Source organism: Eretmochelys imbricata, chromosome 5 (assembly GCF_965152235.1).
Source record: "Eretmochelys imbricata isolate rEreImb1 chromosome 5, rEreImb1.hap1, whole genome shotgun sequence".
Lineage (NCBI taxonomy): Eukaryota > Metazoa > Chordata > Testudines > Cheloniidae > Eretmochelys > Eretmochelys imbricata.
Window position 1 is genome coordinate 113,306,632 of NC_135576.1, and position 22,149 is coordinate 113,328,780.

At 41.9% G+C, this 22,149-nt stretch overlaps 1 protein-coding gene across 14 annotated transcripts in view; it reads left to right on the top strand.

Moving 5' to 3' along the window:
- The window catches only part of DMRTA1 (DMRT like family A1), a 238,354-nt gene that overhangs the window by 117,816 nt on the left and 98,389 nt on the right, over positions 1-22,149 (top strand). For 5 of the 14 annotated variants that reach the window (XR_013346219.1, XR_013346215.1, XR_013346218.1 and 2 more), the window contains 3 exons: positions 803-986; positions 5,792-6,058; positions 18,853-19,767. The exons of 1 other annotated variant lie outside the window; for it this stretch is intronic. The gene's annotated coding sequence lies outside the window, so the exon portion shown is untranslated. Of the gene's footprint in view, positions 1-783; positions 987-5,767; positions 6,059-18,852; positions 19,768-22,149 lie in introns of those variants that run through there. 8 more of the 14 variants (XR_013346231.1, XR_013346227.1, XR_013346229.1 and 5 more) reach the window with 6 other exon arrangements.

The following is a 22,149-nucleotide window of genomic DNA, read 5'->3' on the forward strand; positions in this document are numbered from 1 at the left end:
CACTTGTGGGTCTTTATATTGTGGTGATGGTAACTTTATTAGGTAATCATGGTACAGTGATGAGCACAGTCTGGTTTAGACACATAGAATTTCCTTGTTCTGTGGAAGACCTGATGGTTCCATCAGATGGAGGTGCGAGGTGTAATTATAGCACTGTTAAATGAAATGTATGGGGACTTTGTACAGTATGTTCAGTGCCACTTTTCTTCTGTAAGCTTAATTTACAATTGACTTTTTAGCGGATATCCTATTTGGTGCTTGTGGGGAGCAGCTAGTTTAGTGAGTTTCTTTGTCCTGGGGAACTAGATGGGCTTGGCAGCTAAACTTTATAAATGTGCGTGAATCACGCTGCCCCAAGTACTTGGCTTTCACATGAGTCACAATTTTTCTGTCATCACATCCAGCAGTTACAGTTCCTTCCTGTGGTAGCCTCTGTGGGCTCATTATCCTTGGGACCTGCAAAGAGCTGTTTGAACACAGACTGATGCACACGTGGGTGGTAATGAGAAGTGAGGGTTCAGAAACATAATCTTGCTGTAATGCTATGTAAACTGAAACTGATGAGACATCTACATTGTATAACAAAACTGTCAGCTTTATTGTGTAGGTATTTAGTTGGCTTTTTAATTAAGATAATCAAAGCCTCTTGACCTATGGATTACCTTAGACCTAAATTATGCAAGAAGGGCCCTTTCCCTGGCCCCTGTCCACTAGCAACTTGACCATGTACATTTTTCAGTGAAGAGGTTCCAAAGTAAGGCTTTCTTTGGTCTCCTCAATTAGCCCTATCTACTCTTCCCAGCTTCCAGCTGACCACAGTCTGCTCCCCACTGCAGCGTTCCTTCTAGAAGTCTGCAAGCTCCTGAGCACCATAGGAACAAAGCCCCATGGACTTTTCTACAAGCTGCATCTAATATTTGGGGTAAGAGACCCTGGTTTCTGTGATGCCTCCATGCAGCGAGCCTGAAATTCTGGAACAGATTCAGGTATCTTTGGAATTTTTTGTTTTTTAATGTGAATTAAGTACAAAAATAAAGCATATGTTCTTCATATAGTTTATTTTGAAATTAGCTTTAGATTTTCCTGCAGTGCTTGGTGGGCCACAGGTATCTGTACTGATAATGCATAACCGTATTGCCCAATTATTTTGTGAGAATTTTCAGATTAAGAGGGAGATATTAGTGTGGCTGAAAGATAAATGACAATCAGGATTAAACATTTCAAGTGTAGTAATTTACATTTGTAAAGAGCCTGTCTTCCTAAACACACTATGTGTATTAAAACACCACTGAAATGTAGTCACTTGTAACACTTGGGGAGGGTAAATTTAAAACCTGCATGGCATGAATGAAGCCAGTGCAATCTTGGAGGTATGGCATCATATGCTCCCTGAAGCTTACACCTCTTGAGTAAACAAGTTGCTGTATTCTGCACCACTTCTATATGGTCTTCAAGTGTCAGTCTACAGTTCTCACTGGAGTATTTCACTCTGGGAGTGACAAAGGCCTGGATTTCTGTCACTCAGAGAAATAATTGTAATCTTCACTCTATTTATGAATAATAAATGATACATCTGGCTGCTACAGCAAATTGCCATTCCTGGGGCATTTAGGGATTCAAAAGAATTGCCCAGAATAAGAACTCCGTTGGCAAAGGGTGTACAGATGCCATTCCTATAATACACTAAGGGTGGAATCCACCTCTGTACAGAGTCCCAGAAAAGATCAGTGACCAATTCACTTTATTTTGAGGTCTTAAGTAGTACATAGGCCTTTTGCTGGCTCTCTGCCCCAAGGTGAATTTCACCTTTATTGCTTCCCTAACCCATCTAGAATCCTCTCTGTCCTATCTGAATTGAGCTTCAGACAACTCATTCTCATCTAGGTCCAAAACTTGACCAGGTACCCGGATTGCAAAGACATTGCCATGTCTGAGTTCAATAAAAAGATGCCTGACATCTGCATATTGATGACACTGTGGCCCGACAGGCTTCGCTGTTTCCCCGAGCAACCCTATATATGTGCTGGGGCAGCCGGTGAGACAGAACAGACTCCTGAAGAAGCCTGCCCAAAAGAACCCCAAGGTGAAATCCTGACCCCATTGAAGTTAATGGGAGTCTTGTCATTGACTTTGATGGGACTATGATTTCACTCCCGATGTGCGCTATAGCAAAGAGAACCTCAGTTTTTAAGGTCTTCTTTGATAGCCATGCACATAGTAAAGTGTGTGGCGTTCACTGTGTTTACTTTGGAAGGATCAGGGGCTGAGTCAGTTCTATTGGGATTCACACTTGTGGTTCCATGGATGACTATTATTTGATTATATAATGTTTATGTTGCAGTAACATCAAGATGCCAAACTGATTGGGGCCCTGTTGTGCTAGACACTCTAGAAACCTAGTAAATTGCAGTCCCTGTCCCAAAGAGCATACGGTCCAGATGAGTTAGACCAGTAACTCCTCTCCCACTGACACACAGTCATCTCACGCATGACTTGTAATTATTAAAGATAATGAGAGTCACATCCTCACAAAGAAACACTATGGCCCTTGGTGTGCAGACAGTAGTTTTATAGATTACAGTATTGCGCTTCCGACAGTAATAAAAAAGGATATGTGCAGCAAACAGGATACAATCTGACAGTTCACAAGATAGGCAAGGCTCTCTCACCGGAAGGGTTACAGAGAGGTGAATTTCTCATTATTGCTAAAACTTTGTCCAAAAAGTATTTACATATGCTCAGTTTGAGTTTGGCAGGAAGTTTTAAGGCAAAAACAGCGTGCCCTTCCGTCCCTGGTATATTTAAAAGCTCTTTCAGTGTGAGTCACTGGAGTTCTGTGGTTTGTGTATCCTGAAAGGAGAAAAGACTCTGTGTGATTATCAGGCATTACAAGCAGCTAGCTGTTCTTTTCTTTAAAAAAACAACAACTTCTGATAAGGAAGTTCATTATTAGGTAGGAAGTGTTTGCTGGTGGAGTTATACTTTTTCTGTGTCGCTGTTACTGCCATTGTGAACATACACAGACCTATATTGCTTTTACTTCTTAGCCCTGTACTTTTCCTGATGTGTTCCCTTATTGCAACAAGAGCAAACCCCCTTCTGGGTGAGCTGAGCCAAAGACAACATGATGCAGAGCATCTGGAACGATTCTGTGTCGACCAACCTACTGCACTGTCATACATTGATACTGTTTGAGCTACTAATGTGTCTCAGACTGCTTTCTACTAGCTGAAATTCAGTGACAGAAAGAGGGATGTCATTCTTCACCGAATGCCCATAACTGCAACAATGACTTCTCAACCGCTATGCCTTAAAAATTCTTCAAAGAGCATTGAATTCACAATGGGACTTTCTCATAATGGCTCTTGCATAGTGTGTTCTGCACCACTGTCTGACATATTCTCTTTGAGTCAGGTCTATAGCCTGATGAAGACCATAAGAGGCAAAGGTCCTGTCACTGAGTTTTATCTTAGTGAACCAATGCAATGTGAATGGCATAATTAAAACTGAGTTTTATTCAGTCACTTGCATTGATGTCCAGTGTCTGGTTAGCCCAAGATGGAAATCCTCATATTATTCAGAGAAGAATTTATTTGTAAAAAGCCATTAGCAGAAACGTCTCACTAAGGAGGTAGCTCTCTCATCTAGCAAGAGTTACCTGGGTTTTTATGACTGACATGGCCTATTATGGTGTTTAGATGTTGCTTGTAATTATTAGAATTGGGAGCACTGGCTGTTGGGAGTCTGAAAGGACAGGAAACGGGAAGGAGGGGGGAGGAGTTGAGAGGCTGGGAGAGAGCTACAGAGGGTGCAGCAGCAGCTTGGTAGAGGTTTCCACTTTGAAAATAAAGTCCTGTTGAGGCCTGTTAGTACCTTGCCTGGTTGATACAACACCTATCTCAGAACAGACTGAATAGGGAAGCCCTATTAGCAAGACCTTTCTTTATGTTAAGATAGAGGCAGAAGACAACTCCACAAGACTAACAGCTGATTAGTTAAGCAGGAACAAGATTATAAAAATGACTCTTGCCCTGGAGAGTTGTGGTGCCTGAGCCTAGCTTACAGAGGTTAAATAATGGGGTTCAATGCGTAAAAGCTTTTCTTCCCAAAAGAACTTCAAACTGCTTTATAGTCTTGCTTGCTTGCTATACAGGAGGACCCTAACTTTAGGAGGCTCTTAGAAGACCAAAAAACTTTGCAAAATCAGATGTTTGGGTTGTAGTGTATGTAGGCTGTGTTTCAAATTCTGCATTCTTAAAAGTAAAGCATGTTAGATATTGTTTTCTGTTTATTTTCTTTGTCTTTTAAAAGGACTATTGCAGGTAAATATGTCTGTAAAATATACTGATAGGTATAAAGCTTTCGGGTGTGTGTGTGTGTGTACACAAACTGTAAGAACAGAGGTTCACAGAAAACTGGAAGAGTATTGTTCTAGATTACACTATAGATGCCTGAGGTAGCATTGTTATATATAGAGTCGTGTGTACACAGGTATTTGGTGTAATATTAATATTCATAGATAAAGTTATAACTAGTTGTGGATGGGTTTTTTTTTCACACTTTTAGGAACATGAGCATTGTTTTAAAATGATTTATACAGGTGTTATTTATTCAGTGTGAATAAGAAGTGATAGTTTTGTCAATATGCTACAGTGTACTTTTAGATTGAAGTAACTGATATCTGTAATTCGACCTTAACAGTAGTTCTCAGGCGAAGGCCCAACCGTGATTTTTATCTTGACAATGGTCTTTTAATAATTAATAATATTTAGCACATATTTATAACAGCTTTTATTCTCTAAGGGTGGTTGAGCTCTTAGCTAATTTCATTTTTATGGAAGATGATCAACTCTTTTGTCCATGCCTTTAGAAGATTTAGGAAGTCATTATTAAATACAGTACAACACTGTGCCAAGGTCTGAGAGACATCCAATCCTTTGGTTAAAAGGATTAAAGATGAAGGGGAGAGCCAACCAGTAGGATATAGAAAGGCTGAGTTCTGGCTGTGAAATCCTGGCTCCGCTGATGTCAATGGCAAAACTCCCTTTGACTTTAATGGGGCCAGGATTTCACCCTTCGTTCCTAACTCAGGAGCTAAATGAAGAGAAGCTTTAAAGATGGCCAGTCTGGAAAGCAGGCAAATATTCATACTCACTACTGTCTTGAAGGGTATCATCAAACTCTGGTTAACCTAGTTTCTTTTATAGCTGGATTTCAATTACCCAGGTTTGCATAGCATTGAAAAGGACATTGATCCACCTTAGAACTGGATAGAGGTAGTTCATAGCCTCCTGAGGCATACTCAGAAAACTGTCCATATACACTATTGGATTCTTTGGAAATGGATGTGGTAATTGTAACTAAAACATGCCACTTAAGTACCCAGGCAGAATTTGATGTGGAAGCAATTTGTAGCAATGTTAATTACTGCTTAATTGGCTGTTTGATTTTAAAAAAATGTAGGACCTAGTTTTGTAATACATGTTCAAAACCTATCTACATGTCTCAGGACCTCAGGGGGTCTACTCACATATGTAATGATTGCTCAACATGTATAAGATTAGCAAATTTGTCCGATAGTTAATTGCCATCCATTATGAATGAGACATTTTAAGGTTATAAATAAATAAATGATGACCGCAGCAGAAAAAGTACTTGATGTGGATGTAAAATATTAAATAGAAAATGTTTACTGGTGGATGTGGTGATCTTTTTATTGTTATTCTCTATCACATGGTCCAAAGTTTCTCTTTTCTTTTGCACATAGTATGCTGTTATCTCCTCTTTGCAGCCTGGAGTGAAACCAGCGGAAGAAAATGAATGCTCCTTTATTTCAGTGTATGAAATTAAATGTCTCCGGAGAAACAGAAAATATGATTAGGGGTCAACTTGTTGGTTCAAGTGCTATTACTCTGAGCCTTTCGTGTTTGATTCAGAGCCAATGGAAGTGAGCTGGAGTCCATATCGTGCCACTCCATCACCATTGTCAATAACTGGCACTCTTCTTGTCATTCTCAATAGACAAGGATTGGCTAGAACTGCCTTCTCATCTATGCAGGTGAGCTCCAGAAGAGAGCTGAGCCACACTACTGGGGTTCTGTAGAGAGGAAAGGAGGTTTTGATTCCCAAGTCTATCAGTATCGTACTTTTATGAGTTCTTAATTTAGAAATCAATAGAATTTTTTGGAGGGAATAAGCCAGTTTTTGGAGCCTTTCCTGAGGTGTAAAAAATGCACAGAAACATAACAAGTAAGAAAAGTTAAGTGACTGGCTGAAGGTCAGAGAGAAAATTGATAGCAGAACCGGGAACAGAACCTCAAAGTCCTAGCTTCTAGTCCTCTGCTCTGTTGACTACATAGAATACTTCCCAGGCAAGAGTGCACGAAGCAGAGATGGCTGACAGAACCACTGCAGAGACCCAGTTAAATACAAACTTCCTGTTTTCATACAGATTTCAGCTGGCACTGTGCTGTTAGCAAAATTAGCATTTTCCCAAGATTTTCTCTCTACCTCGCCTGTTCATTCAAGCACTCCAGTTAGGAAATGACTCTTCACAATAAAGATGAATAGTGCAATATTAATGATACCAACATCCTGGCTTTAGTCAGCCATTAGAAGCTATGCAAAGCTGGATACTTATACTCTTATCTGAGCTTAGCAAAATAAGCATTACTGTTTGTAAGCTAGATGTTAATAGAGGGGTTACATTTGGTTGGTTTTTTTTTGTTTGAATTAATTTAGTGATATATATATCACATCCTCATGCCTCATCTTCAGTACAACACACCTCTACTATTGCAGTCCTGGAGACTTCATGCAGATCTGCCTGCAATGGTTTTAAAATGTACACAGCTAGAGATTAGTTTGAGATGATCAGTGCCATCATACTTGTGATTTCAGCCAGGGCATGAACTCATGTCCTCCAAAATGAAAAGTTAGTACACAAAACCACCATACCACCTATTCCTCCTTACTTTTGTTTTTTTAAATTTGGGTTTTCTCTATTGATTGCCATTGTTCATACAATGCCACACTTGTTTATTTTTACTGTATATTATCAGTATATAAGACTATAGATGTGTAGACTTCAAGGATAATAATACTTAGCATGTAGATAGCATCTTCCATCTGAAAATTGCAAAGGGCAGCCCAAGCATCCCTTGGCACCCCTGTGAGGTGGGAATGAATGTATTTTTAGCCTCATTTTGCATATGCGGAAAACGAGGCACAGAGAAGGGAAGTGACTTGCCCAAGATTGGATAGCAAGTTAGTATGAGAGTTCAAATTAGAATCAAGGTGTCCTAACTTAGTCTTGTGTTCTAGCCACTCCAGCTGGATGCTGCCCTACTGCTCCACACTTCCTTTTATAATATCACAAACTAGGTGACAAAAGTTGGATTCAGATCCATTTGTACAGGTTAGCAGGCCATCCCTTTAATGACCTCGTTTTGCTTTCAGCATTTTATTTCGGGTAGATGAAATGGAGTTGTCAATGGATTTGAATATGATGCCTAATGCATATGTTTGTGCACACTATAGGTGCATTTGTGTGTGTGTGTGTGTGCGATTCCTACCTTTTGGAAAATCGGGCTCTTGGGGCCAGACTCTGCCTCTTTTACACACCCTGAGACCTGTTTCCTTCATTAGGGTTGCTCCCAGAATAAGGTCCCACCCTTCTGAATAAGTGTGGCTGGTTGTGGCCTTTAATGTTCATAAAAACCTCTGCAGATATAAAGCACTATTTACATGCTAATTCTAATGTGTTATTAAAGGTGATCAGCAAATAGGAATAAGAAAAATTCTTTAACTTTGAAAAAAGAAATCTTCCCCAAGTAAAGTAGGAGGAATTTTCACAATATAACTTTAAATTAAAGATTTTTGGGGTCACAAAGGCATATTTCACCATTTTGCACACTCTCTGACCCATCATACACTGTGCTGATGGCATTATATCTTCTGTGGAACACACCTGGAACAAGACAGGCAGCAGAAACTGTTCTATAAGGGGTAACCCTGCTTTAGTATATTTTGTAGTATTTATAACACACTGGCTATGCTCACTCTGAACTGAACAAGATATCAAAGAAGAAACAATCCCTGCAGGCAAGCCTGAGTTTTTTTACCTGTAGTAATTATGATAGACAGAAATGGATGAACTTTTAAGCAGAGAGCTAGCCACACAAATGGCAATGAATGTGCCTGACAAACCAAAATTTTCAAGCTAGGGACTCAGCACATTTGAATATTTCTTGAAGATTTCTTCCATATAATAAATTCAGGAGAGTGAACAGTCCTTGTAGGGCAATTCTCCCTTTCCTTTGGAACTACTGTCTCTGATCTTTAGAGCTGTTAGTTCCAGATGAAGAAGATGCACAGATGTGTATTTGATATGCCTAGATGAATATCCTTGAACAGGGAGTTACTGCAGGGCAAACCTCAAGCCTTCTCCTCTCCCACCTTTGTCCATTGTTGATAACCCTGCCAGTGAAACAACATAACAAGGAGGTCCTCTCTGACTTCTCTATCTCCTTCACCATGCACACCCTGAGAAGTTACCAAATCTTGTTGTTTATTTTTCAGTACCTGGTCAGGTTACCCCATTCCTCTTTCTGGTCCCTTTTTGGTTCCCCTGGCTCATTCTGACTTCTTGCCCTGACCTTCCAGGCCCTGCATGACTCTACCTGGCCTTGGGTCGTGTTTCTCATTGCGTTCTTCCTTTCCCATTTAACCCCACCAGTGACACCAGCCTCATCACTCTGATTCCTTCTTTCTTCTGTCTTCCTTGCTGCCTCCCATGCATGGAATGACTTCTTATTTCCACTGCACCAGGCTCTCACCCTGTCCCCTCTGCTAAAGACCATTCTTCAGCGGCCCACAAACACCAACCCATTTCAATGAAATGTCATCTCCACCATAGCATTTTAAAAAGGGGGACTGTAGGTAAAATGAACACCATATATTTATGGACAAGATGGATATTAACCTGAATTCAGTTCTCAGCTCTGCTATTGTCATTTTGTGACCTTAGGCACATCCCTTAATATCTCAAAAGCCAAATTGTATCTTAGTTCCCTATCAGTAAAATAGGAATAATAATCGACATGACGAAGGAAGTATTTAGCTTGTAAGGTCTCCGGGGCAGTGACTCTCACTTGCTACGCTGCTGATCAGAGTCTAGGATAACGGTGCCATAGCCTCGAGGCACAATTGTAATAGGAATAATATTTATTCTTATTTAATTTCTTCCTCTGGACCTCTCATTGTGGCTTTTCTTTTCTATGTCTGTTGTAGACTCCCGGGGGAAGAGCTGTCTTTATTTGTATCTTGCACAGCATCAAGGACATTGCTGGTAGCTAATAAATAATTATTTCAGCAGGCCTGTAATACTCAAAGAGGTTATTGGAGAGCACATTGTGTTCTAAAAAGAGCAGCAACATAATGCTTATGCTGGTTACAAGACACCCAGAAAGGTGTTCTTTTGAATATGCGATCAGAAACAGATCTCACAAGTAAAGGAAAGCAAACAAACGGAGAAAACTGCCCACACAATGCTGAGGTGTTGGTGCGGGAAAAAGTTCGCTTTATGATTGAGATTGCATTCCTCCATAAAACACCTGAAAGGATCAAAGTTAGACAGTATAAAGATGAATCAGAGTCTGCTGCGGTTAGTTTACTAACCCCCCCTCCCCCCATACTGAACAAGAATTCCTTAAGACTTCAAAGCGGAAGAAGTTAAGGTGTCGGGCCCTGATAAGCCCAACTTCTTTTGACACACAGGGACTCAGATGATGTAAAATCACAGCTCATCTTGCTTGTCACAGCCTTGTAATGAGGGAGTGGAAGGGATATGTGAGATAGCAAAAGGGGAAATAATCTAGAAGCTCTAAACTGAATTATTCTAGATCTCTCTGGGAAATGAAATTGTAAACCAAGTCATTGTAAATAAAAACTGAAGTGAACCTTTTTTAAAGGGTTGGCAAAATATGTGGGAGTAGGCTCAGGCACATAAAGATAATTAAAATAGAAGGTAAGTAGAAGTAAACACTTTTAGAAGACTATGAAGGAAATTATGACTAGGATGCTATAATGCTTAAGTGACCTATTGAAATGTTTGTAGCATGTCAATAATAATTCTGGTATTCTCTTAAATAGCATAAAGTTGTCTAATTCTGCCTGTTGTGGTGGTTAATTCGCGTGTCCCTAAGTAGGTCTGTTTTCCTGTGTAACTGTAGAGCCTGCTCTTGTTTGCCCCCATGCATCCCTGTTGTTTCCAAATTCTGTCCTCATTTTTGACTGGGTAGCCTCACTGTTTTCAGTGAGCCTGCACTAGTGGAAGTGTGTGCAGAATTTGGAAATTAGTTAACCATCTAACTCAAATAACTGTGTTGACTCTACAGGACTAATTGTAGTAAAATAAACCCAAATCTCAAACCGTTTTTAATTTAGATTTCAGATTGAGTTTTCAGAGCAGGTAGGTTTAAAAAAAAACCCAAAAAACCCCTCAAGCACAATTAATTTTTAAACTGGAAGTCAATGACCCAGAGTAAACATGTAACCACATGTTGCAGTTTTAGTCACTTCTCTGATGTGTAGTATAACCTCAGTTTTTGCAACACTATAAATATGTCAGTTAGCGGTTTGATTTTTCTTTTAACTAAAATAGTCATACTAGTACAACCCCTAATATGGACACCGTTATACCAGTATAAAACTGCCAGTGTAGCTTAATCCTCTTCCAGTATGGAAATATGCCATACCACTAAAAGCACTCTTCTACCAGTAATAACTGTATTCACAGTAGGGGGTGATACTGGTGTAACTATACCGGTATAGTTCAAGTGGTACTTCTGTGTGCAGACAAGATCTGTGTAGAACAGCAGTTTACGTATCCACATCCAGCTGGGTTTCCTCTAATATATATAAATGTCCTTTATCTCACAGGTGTAATGTTCATGGGGTCCTTATATCTCTCATACATAGCTATCAACCTTAAGGATTTTCCAAACATCACCTTTGAGGCCAGGTTTTGTGAACATAGTGATTGGATGGTTGCTCCCTCGTAGAATCTCCCAATAAAGTAAATGCTGTAGCTTACTTTCCCTGATACGAGCACTACAAAGTTATTTAGTAGAGCTGGTCAAAAAATTTTCCATTTAAAAACTGAAACAATAACTTGAAAAACAATTCAACTCGATAATTTTTGAGCAGCAAAAATTCCAATACCAAAATATTTTGGCCAAAAAATTAAAACTTTTGATTTGGAAATATTGGTACAGTGCCTCATAGGAGTTGTAGTTCTGGTGCTTCATGCTCCCATTATTCTCTATAGGCCAGGATTCTCTTCAGACTACATCTCCCATGATGCATCATAGTCTCTCTGTGTTGAGTAATCTGAGATCCTGCCCATGATGCAAAAGGAAGGAAGTAATGTGGGTGGAGAGCCTAGCCCATAGAGGAAAATGGGGCATGAGACAGCCAAACTATAATGCTCATGAGGCATGCACGTAGCATTAAAAAAAAATTCTGAGGAAAGCAGGCATTGTGTGGTAGCTTTTATATTCATATACTTATTTTAGGTGGAACCAAAAAAATGGTGTATTGCAATATTCACTTCATATTACAGTCAAGTTGTGTCTCCTGTCACATGCCTGTGAAATGTAGTGTGGTATTCATGGGACTGGACAAAACAAAGGGACTGCGTTCCTATTAGTTTTACTATTGATGACACGTTGTAGCAATTTAGTGGCCAGGTTCCTCAAACAGCCATAAAACACATCCTCTTCTGTATGTTGCCATTTCCCCCTCTCATTTAATCTTGTTTTTATGGCTGCCTGTGTGTGACTAAAAGGTGTTTGTATTGCTCTTATCAGTTGTTGTCTGCCTGGTGGCCTGACATCAGATACGTTTTCTCTGACCTCTTTACTAATATTTTCTCTTTTTGTGTAAAGAGAAAGAGGATTTTTATTTCAAAAGCAGCTTCATGCCTGTGGCTACACATGAAGTCCCCATAGAATTCAATGGGAACCTCATATGTACATCCATCCACTAGCAGAACTTGACCCCAACACAGCAGTCACCAATAAAATCTTTACATTTGCCACTTGGAGATAATACACATTACTGCGGTAGCTTAATAATGGAAAATACTGTGCAATACCATGATTCCATCACTTACTTATAAATGCAAATGTAAAAGCATCACACATTGATCCTTAACTCCCCTCTGCTACCTTGCTCCACTTGCTTTTGTTGGCCTATGGTCATATGGGCAGTAGCCATGTTTCCCATCCTCCCCCTGCCACCATAGCTACATACATGGTAATGGTGGAAGTTAATATCAGTTCAGGCTGCTTCATATGATGGTTTGTGGGAAAGAATCCAGAGGAGCTGAATCCAAGGCAGGCTCACCTGCTTTGTCCCATTAGAAAAGAGTAGTCCAGACAGATGGGACATTTGCCCCAAGCATGTCATCAGCAGACCTTACAAAGCCAGCTGAACAAAATCCTGGTAACTGTTAGTCCTGCTTCCTTGTTCCTCCACTTGCCTTGGGGTACGTTAGAAGACAAAGACACCATCCCACAGACCAATAAATAAAGTGTTCATTGCTATTAAATCCCTGTAAAGTTTTTGGACAACTTTTTTGCCCAAACAAGCCTACTGAGTCACTCCTAATGATACAGAGCATTCCCAAGTTGATTGTCACAGGTCCTGTTTCAACAACACTTTAAAAACACTTCTCTGTTGCTCAGGGAAAACCCCTATATTTCCTTCTCTTATTCATGGGGATTTCCCAGTCTGAAGAAAAACAAAGTGTCTTTAATGCTAACAGATGTCTCTAGATCCAGCTTCTCTGCTGTATTTAAAAACTAAAATAACTGGCCATAAATAATTTGTAACAGAAAAGGAGGTGGAAAAACAGCTCAAAGTAATAAACCAATTTTCTGTATAGCATCTTTAATACAAAAACATCCACCCCACCTTATGGTATCAATGTTTACTGTGCAACAAAGAATATATAATATAAAGGAAAGAAAAATGCTTTCAGCTTTTTAAGCCATACATTCAATTGTAATCCTACTAGATTAGGGGGTGAGGAGAAGCATTATAAGAGACATAGGCAACATATTATAAGAGACATTTTAAAGTGAGATTTAAATAGAAATAATTAGAGAGAGGCTTGAACTACAGAATTTGGATTTGGATTGAGTAATCAGACTTTAGGGGTGAAATATACAACGGCTGAGGGAATGAAATGAATCCCCTAACCCAGACTCAGGGCATGGGCCTGCAGTGTAGACCTCTGTCTACTGTTCTAGCATATGAGCTGAAACAGAAACACAATTCAGCCATGCTGTTTGCCATAGATGTTAGGAACTCAGAGCCACATTACTTTAGATCCCCCTGGTTCTTCCAGGGAGGACCAACTCCACCTCAAACATCACCCTCTGTGAGGGACTATGCATGCCCTGCGCAATGCCATTTAGACGTGATCAGTGCATTTACACTTGCATTTCCTTATAAATGTGGCAGAAGATAGGCCCACAACTAGAGGAGACAGATAGTTATACATAGTAGGAGATTTTGCAAAACACAGTAGCAAAGAGACAACGGTAGTAATGCTGATGCCCAGACAACACTAAAAGGCAGCACCTGTAACATGCATGGGGTACATTCAGGTGGTAGGAGTTAATAAAAATGCCTGTGCACATAAATCTGCTCCAAGATGGTTGGGTAGCCCCTGCTGGATGTATAGACTGCATATTTATTTATACTGTGGTAAAGTTGCCACTCTACCCTGTCCTCTCCAGGCTGGATGCAGGACTGCAGCAACATGGCCCTCAGTTTCCCTCACTGTCATTTGGCTTACTCCACCTATAGGAGTGTCCTGACTCTTTAGCCAGACTGCTTTGCAGGGTCCAGCCCCTTCCTGGCCACAGAGTCTGTTATCAACCTTCAAACAAACACCCCTCGTCCCTTAAACCTTCAGCCCAGCAATGCTCAGTTAGCACAGGTATGGCTCTGCTTCCCCTGGATAAATCAGTTCCCCATTCCAGGGGTTGGCACACTCCTGTCCTGGATCAGGGATTCCAGCAGACTCTAGCTGGACCCCATCTTAGTTCTCGAGCTTACTCCTGCAGATACCTAGCTGATCTTTTTTTCTCCTTTTTCCTCCTCCCAGCCTTCCCTTCCCTTCTGATTGCTTCCCAGAAAGACAGCACTTTCCACATTCTCTCCTCAACTGGGTTCACTCAGCCTCCTTATGGAGACAAAACCTTGCTTTCACCCACCTGGGCTTTATTTCTCATTTGACCTGGTTTTTCCCCCTAGGTGCACACAGGCTGGTTAATTGGCCTTTGAGCCCCATATTAATCTTTAAAAAAAAATGAGTACTTGTGGCACCTTAGAGACTAACCAATTTAAATGAGCATAAGCTTTCGTGAGCTACAGCTCACTTCATCGGATGCATACTGTGAAAAATACAGAAGATGTTCTTATACATACAAACCATGAAAAAATGGGTGTTTAATCACTACAAAAGGTTTTCTCTCTCCCCACCCCACTCTCCTGCTGGTAATAGCTTATCTAAAGTGATCACTCTCCTTACAATGTGTATGATAATCAAGGTGGGCCATTTCCAGCACAAATCCAGGGTTTAACAAGAATGTCTGAGGAAGGGGGAGGGCGGTGGGTAGGAAAAAACAAGGGGAAATAGGTTACCTTGCATAATGACTTAGCCACTCCCAGTCTCTATTCAAGCCTAAGTTAATTGTATCCAATTTGCAAATGAATTCCAATTCAACAGTTTCTCGCTGGAGTCTGGTTTTGAAGTTTTTCTGTTGTAATATCGCAACTTTCATGTCTGTAATCGCGTGACCAGAGAGATTGAAGTGTTCTCCGACTGGTTTATGAATGTTATAATTCTTGACATCTGATTTGTGTCCATTTATTCTTTTACTTAGAGACTGTCCAGTTTGACCAATGTACATGGCAGAGGAGCATTGCTGGCACATGATGGCATATATCACATTGGTAGATGTGCAGGTGAACGAGCCTCTGATAGTGTGGCTGATGTTATTAGGCCCTGTGATGGTATCCCCTGAATAGATATGTGGGCACAGTTGGCAACTGGCTTTGTTGCAAGGATAGGTTCCTGGGTTAGTGGTTCTGTTGTGTGGTATGTGGTTGCTGGTGAGTATTTGCTTTAGGTTGGGGGGCTGTCTGTAGGCAAGGACTGGCCTGTCTCCCAAGATTTGTGAGAGTGTTGGGTCATCCTTCAGGATAGGTTGTAGATCCTTAATAATGCATTGGAGGGGTTTTAGTTGGGGGCTGAAGGTGGCGGCTAGTGGCATTCTGTTATTTTCTTTGTTAGGCCTGTCCTGTAGTAGGTGACTTCTGGGAACTCATCTGGCTCTATCAATCTGTTTCTTCACTTCCGCAGCTGGATACTGTAGTTGTAAGAATGCTTGATAGAGATCTTGTAGGTGTTTGTCTCTGTCTGAGGGGTTGGAGCAAATGCGGTTGTATCACAGAAATTGGCGGTAGACAATGGATCGTGTGGTGTAGTCAGGGTGAAAGCTGGAGGCATGTAGGTAGGAATAGCGGTCAGTAGGTTTCCGGTATAGGGTGGTGTTTATGTGACCATCGTTTATTAGCACTGTAGTGTCCAGGAAGTGGATCTCTTGTGTGGACTGGACCAGGCTGAGGTTGATGGTGGGATGAAATTTGTTGAAATCATGGTGGAATTCCTCAAGGGCTTCTTTTCCATGGGTCCAGATGATGAAGATGTCATCAATATAGCGCAAGTAGAATAGGGGCATCAGGGGACGAGAGCTGAGGAAGCGTTGTTCTAAAAATAAAAATGCCATAAAAATGTAGGCATACTGTGTGGCCATGCGGGTACCCATAGCAGTGCCGCTGATTTGAAGGTATACATTGTCCCCAAATGTAAAATAGTTATGGGTAAGGACAAAGTCACAAAGTTCAGCCACCAGGTTAGCCGTGACATTATCGGGGATAGTGTTTTTGACGGCTTGTAGTCCATCTTTGTGTGGAATGTTGGTGTAGAGGGCTTCTACATCCATAGTGGCCAGGATGGTGTTATCAGGAAGATCACCGATGGATTGTAGTTTCCTTAGGAAGTCAGTGGTGTCTCGAAGGTAGCTGGGAGTGCTGGTAGCGTAGGGCCTGAGGAGGGAGTCTACATAGCCAGACAATCCTGCTGTCAGGGTGCCAATGCCTGAGATGACGGGGCGCCCAGGATTTCCAGGTTTATGGATCTTGGGTAGTACATAGAATATCCCAGGTCAAGGTTCTAGGGGTGTGTCTGTGTGGATTTGATCTTGTGCTTTTTCAGGGAGTTTCTTGAGCAAATGCTGTAGTTTCTTTTGGTAACTCTCAGTGGGATCAGAGGGTAATGGCTTGTAGAAAGTGGTGTTGGAGAGCTGCCGAGCAGCCTCTTGTTCATATTCTGACCTATTCATGATGACAACAGCACCTCCTTTGTCAGCCTTTTTGATTATGATGTCAGAGTTGTTTCTGAGGCTGTGGATGGCATTGTTCTGCACGGCTGAGGTTGTGGGGCAAGTGATGCTGCTTTTCCTCAATTTCAGCCCATGCACGTCGGTGGAAGCACTCTATGTAGAAATCCAGTCTGCTGTCTCGACCTTCAGGAGGAGTCCACCTAGAATCCTTCTTTTTATAGTGTTGGTAGGGAGGTCTCTGTGGATTAGTATGTTGTTCAGAGGTGTGTTAGAAATATTCCTTGAGTCGGAGACGTTGAAAATAGGATTCTAGGTCACCACAGAACTGTATCATGTTCGTGGGGGTGGAGGTGCAGAAGGAGAGGCCCCAAGATAGGACAGCTGCTTCTGCTGGGCTAAGAGTATAGTTGGATAGGTTAACAATATTGCTGGGTGGGTTGAGGGAACCATTGCTGTGGCCCCTTGTGACATGTAGTAGTTTAGAAAGTTTAGTGTCCTTTTTCTTTTGTAGAGAAGCAAAGTGTGTGTTGTAAATGGCTTGTCTAGTTTTAGTAAAGTCCAGCCACGAGGAAGTTTGTGTGGAAGGTTGGTTTTTTATGAGAGTATCCAGTTTTGAGAGCTCATTCTTTATCTTTCCCTGTTTGCTGTAGAGGATGTTGATCAGGTGGTTCCGCAGTTTCTTTGAGACCATGTGGCACAAGCTGTCAGCATGGTCTGTGTGGTATGTAGATTGCAATGGATTTTTTACCTTCAGTCCTTTTGGTACGATGTCCGTCTGCTTGCATTTGGAAAGGAAGATGATGTCTGTCTGTATCTGTACAAGTTTTTTCATGCAGTTGATTGATTTCCACTCCATACGGCTAAATGCAGTGCCTTGCATAATGACAGGTTTCAGAGTAACAGCCGTGTTAGTCTGTATTCGCAAAAGTAAAAAAATATATAAAAAAAAAAAAAGAACGTTCCTCAGACGTTCTTGTTAAACCCTGGATTTGTGCTGGAAATGGCCCACTTTGATTATCATACACATTGTAAGGAGAGTGATCACTTTAGATAAGCTATTAACAGCAGGAGAGTGGGGTGGGGGGAGAGAAAACCTTTTGTAGTGATAAGCACCCATTTTTTCATGGTTTGTATGTATAAGAACATCTTCTGTGTTTTCCACAGTATGCATCCGATGAAGTGAGCTGTAGCTCACGAAAGCTTATGCTCAAATAAATTGGTTAGTCTCTAAAGTGGCACAAGTACTCCTTTTCTTTTTGCGAATACAGACTAACACGGCTGTTACTCTGAAACCTGTCATATTAATCTTTAGTATCTTGTGTGGTGTAAACGTCGTATCACAAGACCATGATGAAAGGAGAAATTGGTTTGCCTGATAAAGTTTGCCTTGAATGGCACCCATAAAGTTAAGTTAAACATATATGCAAAGGCTTTGCTGCCTTGTGGCATTAGTTACCTACTACTGCTCAGACGATTAGACCATTCTGCCTTTTCATGGGTCTTATGGTATTTTGGTATCCTGTATAAACCAAGAACCACTCATGTGTGTGCATATCATCTCTCTTATGTACGTGCTCTTAATGATTATCTGAACATTTTTAAACCCTCAAAAAGTTGAGGGTTTGAGTTACCGTACAACAGCTCACAGGCATTCTTATTGTATCAGAAACAAATTATCCATCCCTAACATACACCCATGCATCCTTCACAATTTGTTGAGAGGCAAGCAATTTTAAAATGAACTAAAACTGGCTACTTTTTCTTTGTTGGCTGAAAACTGTGATCATAAAGTCTGGAAGTCACTCCTCGAATCCACTTATTTTCCAGTTGGGTTGAAGCAGATTCAATTTAAGACTGAAATAGAAAATGCCACCTTTTTATTTAGTAAATAAAACTAGTAAATGAAGCGATCAGTGGTCACTCTTAGGATTTTGGGCCAAACTCATCTCTGAAATGTACTGGCTTACTGAGTTATTCCTAAAATGAGTTTTTCATTAGATGTCTGAGTGCTGAGTTCCATGCTTTCAAGTAATAAAAGATTAAGGATTTGCTCCAAGCTATCATTGCAGTCTGCATGAACTAATTTGTTATAAAAATAGAATTTTTTAATTATTCAGTTATTTTATTTCAGTGCAAATAAATCTTGTCCACCTATTTGTCAGTTTCTTGCACGTTCACCTCAGTACCTTGTATGTGGTCTCTTGTGTATTATACAACCACCATGGGCTCATTTACATGGCCCCCACACTGTACACATTTAAACCCTTATTAAAGACCTACTTCTGACATGCAACCTTCAATGAATTGAGCTGATGTGGATATTGTTGTTCCCCTAACCCTAACCTTTATTTCTTTGTCTATCTGTTCTTAGCCTGTGAGCTCCTTCGAGTAGAGACCCTCCTTCTTGAATGCTCAGAAAGCATTGAGCGCAGAGGGATGATATAATAAATGATCATCACCATCATCATGGCAGATCCCAAAGAGGCATCCCCTCCTTGTGTATTGAGTTCCATGCAGCTCAATCTGCAGGATCCCGGAATGGCCCTTTCACAAGGCTTTGTTGGTCATTTTCGCCTCCGTGGCCATTTGGGTCACAAGGACACAGGTGGTCAACTTCACTATAAACCCCCTCATGATGTGAAGGTACAGACCCTGGAGGGTGCTATAATAAATAAATGATAGTCGTCATTTTTTTTTTTTTGGATGCTGAACGTGTGGTATGTTGTCTTTTTAGTTTCCCATCTTTCTTGTACAGGAACATAATGGCTATGGGTGAGATTCTGTGCTGCAGCTCTCAGAGGCCCATAACAGAGCTCTGAGCTCGGAGGAGGGGCCCCTCTGGGGCCTCCAGCTTAATTTGGAAAGCTCTGGGGGGCTGTCTAAATTACGTCAGGCTCCTGGGCTACAGTGCTGCTCAGAATATCTGTAGCATCCTATGCTGCAACCTTGACCTGACACGCCCTTCCCACTCCCTGCCCTATCCTGCTCTGCCTCCTACACTAGAGTTGGTGAGGGCGGGTAATTAGAGGGCAGCCTTACAGCTGTCAACCGGAGAGCCTGCAGCAGGGGAATCCTCCCCTGCCTGAATATGAGGCTTTTAAGGCCCCTTTCTGCCATGCCAGTCTCTTTATCTGATGTAAAGGAGCTGGAGTGGGAAGGAAAGTGGGGGTGATCTCATCTATGGATACAGATATACGCCGTGTGGACAGATGGACATGTGCAATCGATATGAAATGTGTGTCATTTTAAATGGTGTTTAAACCCCATTAAAATGAGGGAAAATGAATCTAACTGTCCCTGTTTCTTATTTTCTTTTAACCAATCATTATTTTATTGTTTATTTCCTAAAAAAGGAAGAGCAAATAAAATGCATTCTAACAAAGCAAAAAGACAGCTGTTAGCTTTGAAACCAAACGCTTCATCAAGAATGGGCAAGATGGCCATTACACAGCCTTCAGTCTGACAATGAGAAGGTTCCAGTGTCTGGCAGCAACCTGATTTGCTAAAGAATCAGCACTAGCGTTGTGATCAGATCTTGACAGACTGTTTCCATGTCTGATTTACTGTGATCCAGGTTATTAATTTGACACTCAGTCTTTATGGATGATGCCAAAACAAAGCCTGTGACTCTGCATCTTATATTTCTAGCAATAGCAAGGACAACAGTGGGTATATTGCTTACTCAATGGCTTAGTGGGGACGAGTAGTGTGGTGTCACTTTCTAAATACTAGCACTAGGTGGCGCTAATAAACCTTGCACAGAATTGTTAAATCTTAGTTACACAAAACGTTATGAAACAAAAATCTAAGCTAACAATGATTTTAAAAGTTGTATTTTAATCTGCACGATTTATTTGATTACACTCTCTCTGATAAGCAATTTACTCCACAGGCCAATTTACTATGTATTTATTCATTTGATTTTAAGTGGGTTTATGCTTTGTCTCTCCCATTTTCCTGGTACACCCAGGCATGCTTAAAGACGGCTCAGTGAATCTCTTCAGAAGATAGGTGAAGAGTCATAGTTTCATGACTTTTGCAGAAGACTGACTGCAGGTTTTTCAAATGATGGCCCTGATCCTGAAAACACTTATGTACAAGCATAACTTTACTAACATAAGTAGTCTCATTGAATTTGAGGGAACTACTCGCATATGTAAATGCAAAAGTGTTGCAGTATTGGGCCTAGTGCATTGACATCTATTAGGGTTGCCAACTTTCTAATGGCACAAAACCGAACACCCTTGCCCTGCCCCTTTTCCGAGGCCCCGCCCCCCCACTAACTCCATCCCCTCTCCCTCTGTCTCTTGCTCTCCACCACCCTCACTCACTTGCTCATTTTCACTGGGCTGGGACAGGGAGTGCAGGCTCTGGGGTGGGACCAGAAATGAGGGGTTCAGGGTATGGGAGCAGGTTCTGGGCTGCAGCAGGGGATTGGGGTGTGGGCTCTGGGGTGGGCCAGGGATGAGGGGTTTTGGGTGCAGGAAGGGGCTATGGGCTGGGGAGTGAAGTCGCAGGGTTTGGAGTGTGGGAGGCAGTTCTGGGCTGAGGCAGGGGATTGGGTGTGGGAGGGGGTAGGGGCTCTGGGCTGGGGATACAGGCTCCAGGGTTGGGCCAAAAATGAGGGGTTGAGGGTGCAGGAGTGGGCTCTGGGCTAGGGCAGGGGGTTGGGGTGCTGGGAGATGCGGGGTGCGGGCTTTGGGAGGGAGTTTGGATGTGGGAGGGGGCTAGGGTAGGGGGTTGGAGTGTGGGTGGGGGGTGCAGGGTGCGGACTCTGGGAGGGAGCTTGGGTGCGGGAACGGGCTCTGGAGGAGGTGTGGGGTGCAGGCTCTGGGAGGGGGGTTGGGTGTGGGAAGGGGCTCAGGGCTGGGGCAGTGGGTTGGGGTGTGGGGTCTGAGCGGCACTTACCTTGCGGGGGGGGGCTCCCCGGAAGCTGCGATATATCCCTTGGTAGAGACGCGGCCAGGCGGCACTGCATGCTGCCTCTACCCGTAGGCGCCACCACCGCAGCTCCCATTGGCTGCGGTTCCTAGCTAATGGGAGCTGCGGAGCCGGCACTCGGGGTGGGGACAGCGCGCGGGGGCCCCCTAGCCGTGCTTTCGCCTAGGAGCTGAGGGACATGTCGCCATTTCTGGGGAGCCAGATAGGGAACCAGTCTGCCCCACCAACCAGACTTTTAATGGCCCAGTACGCAGTGCTGACCGGAGCTGCCAGGGTCCCTTTTCAACCAGGCGTTCCGGTCGAAAACCGGACACCTGTCAACCCTAATATCTCCACTGTACCACACCTATCATGATAAATCTAGTTGTAATAAAGATTTAGGCCCCAATTCTGGAAACACTTAAACACATACATAATTTCACTCATGAGTAAAATTTGCATGTATGGGTCAATGTTTGTAGGATCAGGGAATGTGCTTTCATCCACAGTTTGTATAATGTCAAGTAAACTGTCAGTGTTTAACAATAATTAAAAACACAGAAGTACCTACAAATTGTCAATACAGTTGTTCTACATTATTTGTTGCAGGCAGAACTTAGTGTAAAATAAACTTCCTAAATGTTTTTGTTCCTTCCACTTTGAATAGCATTTTTCCCCTTGAGGCTAAGTGTTAATATATTTATTCCATTTAGAGGAACACATTTATGGAGTGCATATCCATGTGTCA